Here is an 8,527-nt window from a genome sequence, read left to right as displayed (position 1 = left end):
GCAGTTCTTGGCATGGTTTTCTGCTTGGATTTGCTAATTGCAGTTCTTTGAAACTTGCATCAATGCTGGACAGTTCAAATAGCAGGCAGTTGAATTACAGAAATGATGTGGATCGTGCATTTCAGTTCTGACAAATGGAAAGTAACGGTCCCCTCTTTGCATGCATAGGTGCCCTTAGACAAATACATACTCGGGTGTGTGATTGTGACGCATATCAAGGGTCAACAGAAGGCCATGTGGAGCCAGTGTGATATTCTTCATGAAGGCTAAAGTAAAATTGTACAACAGCTGCTGTACCATGCAGAAAAAAATTGATCATTTAGTGTATGATTAACTGACCATGAATAGCATCTTACTCAGAGTATGATGTGATATATATCTGGTTTAGCATCCCAAAATAACTACGGCTATGAGGAACACAATAGTTGAGGGCTCAGGTATAATTTCGACCACCTGGGGTTCTTTTACATGCACTGACACCGTATGGTGCATGACGGCCTATTGTTTTGACTCTATTGAAATGCCCCTGCTGTGGCTGAAACCAAATCTGCACCTTTCGGTTCAGCAGTCAAGCACTCTAACTACTGAGCCAGCACAACGGGGCCAAGTATCAAAATGCATGCCATTACATTTCCTTCTAGCCGGTGGTTTTCTTCACAGAACTAATGTATACAAGGAAAAGTAAATAGCAAGAAAGCACTAGTTTTATTGCACATTATATTCACATTTCAGTAAACATTCTCTAGGAAAAAATTTCTCATAATGTTTGCATGGAAACCATTAACATCTTACAAAAACAAAACAATGCACTTACTCCACACCAATTATTAATGGACAAGGTTGCATCTATGCTACTACACTGCACTTATCACAAAACCACAAGCCCCATCTGCTTTGGCCAATCACTTAATGAAACTAACGGAGACAGATGTCGCACACCACAGACTGGTCGTCTCGCAACATATCTCTGCATATGTTGCATTTCAATTTCATGCCTTTCCACTTAGCTTCAACTGTTGCCAGCATTACTAGTCACCCACCTTTTCTGAAGTTCCTTTTTACGCTGTTGGGATCAGCATCCTTGTTAACGATGGTCTCTGGAATTTTTGATGCTATCATTTTCACATCTTCCTCATCTGGAAGAACGAAGGAAATGACAAGCTTTGAGCAGAAAAAAAATTAGGGAGACTCCTAATCTCCACCTGTAAGGGTATGGTGTGCCAGCATTAATGGTTCTTGTCTGCAGATCCCACTGTGGATTCCCGTTAATTTACATGCCCTTTGCTACAAACATAATTACTAATTCCTTAATTCATGTCTCTGTTATCTCAGATGTACTCATTAGCATACGGTCGTAGGCTGCCCTGTTAGGTGATAGACAACCTGGCATAGACCTCTGTAAGCCTCAACCTTTCTTAATTGGAGCTGAAACCTCCCAGAACATATTTCAAATATAACTTTGTAAGCTTGACTTAACAGCTCCTGCCATGTCGTGTGGCCTCGTGACATTTGGCTCGTGGCACTTTTGGCTTGTGCACAGGGGTCATCTGTTAAATACTGGTCAACATGCATGAAAAAAACATTTTCACACAAACTGGTGGCAAATGGTCAAGTGGTGCACTGCAGATTCTGAAATGTATACCTATATGCATGCAAGGATCTCATCATCACATAACATGATCAAGAGTTCTATCAGTACCTGTAGTTACATAGCATTTCAATGCCCATTAAAGGACCACCTCAGACAATGGTTGTTGTTACCACAAGACCTGTTCTAACAGCGTACTGACACCATTCCACTGAGCGATGGACATGTATATGCATACCCTCGATAGCTCATGATTGTGGATCTCATTTATTTCTATGACTTCCAAGGAGTTTCTGTCGTCAGAAACCCTACACTTTATGAAATCGGGACAGTTGTCTTGAAAGGTGATGAAAAGAAATAACCAGGTTACCTTGACGCAATATTAAATTACAGAGGGTGAATATGCTGCATGAAGATACCAAGAAGCTTGTACAAAGAAAAGTGAGAGTGAAATGGCAGGATTTTTGAAACACTGAAATAAACTACAAACTACACTTGTCAAACCTGTCATTAAGAAATGGAAATCATGCAGTAATCAAAAACGCAACATGGAAGCCATTTTAGGTCATCTTCACAAAACACATACCCACACCTCACACACAGCTTCATACTTATGAAAGAGGACAAACCAATATGCAAGGAGTGTGGAGATGAACTAACAATAAACCATATCTTACATGTGCGCCAGAGTTGAGAAAATAAGAGGAAACATTTTGTACAATTTTGCAACAGATCCCTTTCCATCTCAGCATGATCCTAGGAGAGATGTGCAAATTTCCTGCATTTTTGGTTTCCTAAAATGTTCCTAAACAAGCTACATCCTAAAGAACATTTTAGTCATTACACACAAAATAAATACATTAAACCTTGTTCTTGGTGCATGGCAGCATTAGTCGCTCATGCACCATAAAAATCAACACAATGCTGTAAGGTATACCTTGGTTAGCTATGTTATACACGACGGGCAAGAAAGAAGCTGTATGAATTTGCTAAGGCATCAAAAAAACCCTTCAAACTATCTTTTGATAAACTGCACATGGGAGCTAAGACATACACATATGACAGCACTTCAGACAGTGTTGTGCTGTTGAACAGATAGCTAGATAACAGTATACGTGCTAATGATCCCCACCAGTCGAGTGCACTGAACAGTCATTCACTATCGTTGTCATATGCCAACATCCGCAGCCTCTTGCCTAAACGCGATCTGCTCTCTGCATTTCTAGACGATAGTGAATCTCACATCATCATTCTTACAGAAACATGGTTGAACCCGAATATATCAAACCATGAAATTCTTCCTGGTGCATTTTCATACAACATATACAGACATGATTGTACTGATAAAAGAGGTGGTGGCGTCCTTCTGGGAATGAAGAAAACGGTAGCATCACACGTTATTAATACCGATTCAAATCTGGAAATTGTGTGGGCCGCCTGCTTCATATCTTCCTTTAGAATTTTGATAGGCGCTTGTTACCGTCCACCAGAATCTAGTCATTCTTTCATCCATGAGCTGCGATTGAGTATAACTAAAGCAACTGAGCTGTGTCCTGCTGATAGCATCTATCTCATCAGAGATTTTAATTACCCTTTAATCAACTGGGCTCAACTATCGTCATCTTGTCATATTTCAACTGAATTCTGTAACTTGACGCTTGATTTCAACCTGTCTCAACTCGTAGACAAACCCACCCGCGACACTAACATATTAGACCTGATACTCACAACGGCGCCAGATACGATAAAAGAAATAACACATTTGAATGGTTTCAGCGATCACCATTTACTTCAATTAAGTATTGACATTCCAGTTCCGTTTATGGGCTATGTGACTAAAAAGATTCACGATTATAATAAAGCAAATTTCACAGCTATCAACACAGAACTTGAAATATTTTTCTATAATACATTTCTACCGTACATCAACAGCAGCTGTGTTGAAAAAAACTGGGTACTCTTTAGAGATAAGGTTTCATCTCTGGTTGGCCAGTTTGTTCCTGTAATCAAAATAACTAAAGATAAATCCAATCCTTGGTTTACCAGGAGGCTTAAGCAACTGCGAAATAAGAAAAAGCGGTTATATCGGACTGCTAAGCGTGCGTGCACCAGTTTTGCTTGGAATAAATACAGTGACACACTAAGAACATATTGCTCCGCCTTATCCTCCGCGAAAGATAAGTACTTTTCACACGATCTTCCTTCCCTTATAAAAACTAATCTCAAAAAGTTTTGGAAACATATATGTCCAGATCGGGGTGGGGGTTCCATATCGCTACAATGTAAAAACATTCCAGTTTCAGATATTAAATGTCCAGCAATTTTCAACACATACTTTTCATCTGCATTCTCTTCCGAAGGTAGCTCTAACCTACCGGAGGTACCCGACATTAATTGCCGCTACATGACACCCATTGAAATAACTGAGGAAGGTATCATCTCTCTCATAAATAACCTTAAAGTATCTACTTCAGCTGGTGTTGATGGCATTAATTCTAAAATCTTAAAGAACACCATTTCAATCTCTAGTAAATTTTTATTTCATATTTTTCACCAATTTTTAACTAGTGGATTGCTGCCCGCGGATTAGAAGATAGCTAAAATAATACTGATTTTTAAAGCAGGAAACAAAACTTCAGCTGAAAATTATCGTCCAATATCTCTCACATGCATCTGCTGTAAAATGCTTGAACACATAATTTCATCTCACGTTTTCAGTCATATCTTGAGCAGAACAACTTTTTCTATACTAATCAACATGGATTTAGGAAGGGTCATTCCTGCGAAACACAGTTATTCGAACTAACAACTGACTTGCATTTCCATATGAATGAAAGCCTTCAAACTGATTGTATATTCCTTGACTTCGCCAAAGCTTTCGACCGGGTAGCTCACTGCCGCCTGATTTCAAAATTATCATCACTCCGTCTAGACTCGTTAACTTTAACATGGCTTCGTAACTTCCTTTCGCATTGGCAACAGTTCGTATTTGTTAACAATCTGTGCTCTAATCTTTCCCCTGTTATCTCCGGTGTGCCGCAAGGTAGCGTGCTCGGACCCTTATTATTTCTTATTTATATAAATGATTTACCTACTAATATATCCTCTTGTATACGAATTTTCGCGGATGATTGCATCATCTATCGCCCCATTAAATCTTCTGATGACCACCTGGCGCTCCAATCAGATCTGCTTCTTATTAACGAATGGTGCAACTCATGGTTAATGACCCTTAACGTATCGAAGTGCAAAATAATATCATTTAGCCGCAAACGAAACAATTCCACCTTTCCATACCACACTCAAGACGATTTACTGACTGTCGTATCCCATTACAAATACCTCGGTGTTAATCTTTCCTCTGATCTTTCATGGTCCTTCCATATTACATCCATATGCGCTGCCGCCTCAAAGTCATTAGGGTACCTACGACGTAATCTCAGGAATTCTCCTGCTAATATTCGTAAACTAGCTTACCTTACTTTTGTTCGTCCACAACTTGAATTTGCTTCATCCATTTGGTCTCCCTATCATAACAACATGATCACCGCAATAGAATCCATCCAAAATAGGGCAGCACGATTCATATCTCGAAACTATAACTACCATTCAAGTGTCACTGTGATTAAAAGTAACCTTTCGTTAGAATCCTTAGGTACACGCCGCGACATCGCCCTCCTAACACTATTTCACAAGTATGTATACCCCAATCGATCCTGTCCGCTTCATCTCGATGTTCCATCCCGCACGTCCAAAATATTGCACAATCGCCTCAGTTTTACAAGAATATATGGTGACACATTAGCCTTCAACTCATCAGCACTTCCGCGAGCCATCAGATTATGGAATAACCTGCCAGACATTATCGCTTTTCTTACTAATCTAGAAGCGTTCCATCGCCAACTCATCACATTATATCACTGAGCCTTCATTTTGCCTTGTCTTATATATACATTTTTATTAAATTTGTTGCAGCTGTTAAATGTCTTGATGGGTTTTATTTACTTGTGTTTGCCTATGTACTCTTTCCGGGTTTTTTTTTTTGTTTTGTTCCTTACAATTTTTTTTTTTAAGCACCATTCGGGGCACTGTGTGCCACTTGCTGTTTATTGTGCCTAATCTGTGTGTGTACCATTGTGCTTTAATCTGTGTCGCGTATTTCTTATTCTTAATGATATAATTTCCGCGTCGTACTATTTTGTTTGTTCATATATCAATTACCTTTGTATTTTTTGCCTGTTTCCTTACATTTTATGTATATATTGCACTGTATAGATTTTATGTCCCCCTTACACAATGCCTAATGGGCCTGTAAGGTATTTTCAAATAAAAAATAAAATATATAAGACAAGCTTTCGGTCTGGTGTGGTCCTTATTCATGTGACAGCGCTGTCATGAGGGTCTATGTTCCAGCGATCGGAAAGTCACCTATTTCAATAATTTTACAAACTGAAGGCGATTCTACAGATTTCTAAAGACTGGAGTGCTCAACTGTTTTATCAACGTCCGCCTGCTTTGACAGCCTGGAGTGAAACTATTGAAGAGAATACATTTTTGTACATTTAACGCGTTTCTGAAGGCGTTGCTTTCAATTACGGGGCCCACAAAAACCAGCTGAATGTCAAACGCCGCCTAGGTAGGCTTTCTAGCAAGACAGCGGTGTAGCGTGGAAAATCGCTCCGCCGGTCCATCGCTGGCGCCGCTGACTTTCAAACTTATAGCTACTGACCACACCTGAAACACTGAATTGCGCATGATCAAGGCAGAATTTCTCTAACACTGAGCACTGGTAGCTATCGATTTCGAGCCCAATATTGTGAAAATCTGTCCTCTCTTCGATCATTGATACGTCCGGCTGAACATTTATGCGCCTCGAGGTAGGCCAGCCGTTGGAACATGGATGTGTGGTTGTAGCAACGATCACTTGGATGGCACACTCTGCAAAATTCCAAGAGTCAGCTTCTGCAACGAAATGTGCAGCGCACATTTTCTACCGCGTACCTAAGTCCGGCGATGCATGCATATCGACCCCATCGTTTCAAAAGCTGCGCGGCCGTTCAGTCGGGTCACGCTAACCTCGAGCATGCGGGGGTTTAAACTACATGTACGCAAAATTCAACGACAAGAAAAAGATGCAGGCTAAGCACTTTAGTCTAGTCTTCCCTTAAATACCAAAGAACATTGCTGTTCGCAGCTAGGGCATGTCGAAGTCGGCAATAAAGAAAAAAAAAACAAAAACAAAGCATCGGTGTTGAGTGAGGGTATTCCTTTGGATTTATAGTCGTGGTCTTGGGCCTCCACAGCCTGTGGAAAACAAGGATGCAAGTGCAACATGCAGATGTCAACACGCGTTCTGTACGCGAGAACTTTATCGAGAGTGTGCTGCTCCTTAGAGAAACGTATCGGGTGCTCTGATCCACCTGACATGCTCAGTGTGCTCGATGAACTGGCTGTCCTCAAAAAATTTTAAACCTTTCGTGACAGCCGAAGTCTGGTTGTTGCGAGTTTTACCATTATTGTGGATCCTTTTTGAATTGATGTGAACTCAAAACAGGCAATAAAGAAAGAAAAAAAAAAAAAGGTGTTGCAGCGGTAGAATACTCGCCTGCCACGCGGGTGACCCGGGTTCGATTCTGGGCCGACGCATGCTTTTTTTTTTCATTGCCTTATAATTGCGTCTTTATTGATTTTATTAGGCCCATCATAGTTCTGCCAATCATGTCGTCCTCAACCATGGCCGGTCTCCAGCAGTAGCGGCTAATTAGCTCGAGTGCATGCCTCGACTAATTTCTGGGCGACGTCTGTGCCGGTAGTTAGGTTATTCCGGTCATCAGATATACTTGTTACACAGACGTGTTTGCACCGCGTGTGCCTTCTCTGCTGCTTCTGCTAGGTCACTACTGTGTCTGTCTGACTTTGAAAAGTGGAAAATATGTTTCGTAAACGAACCAGCTGTACGCTTGGCTGTACGTTTGCGATGTGGTGCGGCTCGTCCGGAAGCAGACTACGCTAGCATGAGCAGCGGTGGCGCCTCCAGTGGCGTGAAGAAGAAGCATCTCGGGAATAATTGGTACTCTCACAGAGAAGTTTTTAGACCTCGCCAATTAATTATAGGGATTCGGAAATATTTTGAATAACAACCTGATTTATGGTGAAAGCTTATATAATTTGCTTGCAAATTGTTATTGCAGATTTGCGGCTAGTGATTTTTGTTCCGCGTTTCAGCATCTCGCAACTGGCGTCTCTAAGCTGGCCGCGTGCGGTGGCTATGGGCGGCGAAACGTGTCCGCAGCATACTTACCTGGTGCCGGGGTTACCGTGATCAGCGAGGCGGTGCCCCCAGGGAGAGGCGCGGGCATTGCACTGCGCTCGTGCTGACCCCTGCCACTACCCCAAACTGGGGCAGATGGGGCATGCAATTTTTGGTAGTGGGGGACTGCGTTCGCGCTATCCCCCTCCTGACGAAATCTAAAGACAGACTTTCAGTGTAAATCCCTGCATACGGCTACAGCGGTTGCAGTGCGGTAATTACAATCCGCCTTTTGCGGCAGGATGTGGCGCCATCATGCGGGAGCGGGCGGGAAACACATTGAGCGGCAGTGTAGCAGACGACGCGAGAGCGCACCATACGAAATGGCCACGCCAACGCTGGTAGAAAGCGAAAGCTTCCCCCCTTTTTTGGCCTCGGAGCGGAAAGTAGTGACAGTGATTGCAGCATATCATGTTCACGCAGTATGGGGGAAGGTAGAGCGTTTTCACAATCCACTAATAACGCACGTACGCATATACAATCTTCGTATTGTAAGAGCGTGTAGCGCGGGCCGTGTTCGACGTGACAGAATGAGACGCTCTCAGCGTGCAGGTTTTCGGCAGACAGGAGAGCGTGGGGGCAGAGAGAGAGAGAGAGGGGGATCTCAAAGGGCAAAGCAGCCAGGGGTT

The 8,527-nt window shown here is 42.2% G+C and overlaps 1 non-coding gene across 1 annotated transcript; it reads left to right on the top strand.

The window, feature by feature from the left end:
• Positions 1 to 7,881: 7,881 nt before the first annotated feature.
• LOC146204869 (U1 spliceosomal RNA) lies at positions 7,882 to 8,045 on the top strand. The gene has a single exon (XR_014704621.1). It is a non-coding gene; the product is annotated as a U1 spliceosomal RNA (small nuclear RNA).
• Positions 8,046 to 8,527: the final 482 nt, after the last annotated feature.

Source organism: Amblyomma maculatum, chromosome 1, assembly GCF_055883805.1.
Source record: "Amblyomma maculatum isolate TAMU_Amacu chromosome 1, ASM5588380v1, whole genome shotgun sequence".
Lineage (NCBI taxonomy): Eukaryota > Metazoa > Arthropoda > Arachnida > Ixodida > Ixodidae > Amblyomma > Amblyomma maculatum.
This window is presented reverse-complemented; position numbering and strand designations above follow the sequence as displayed.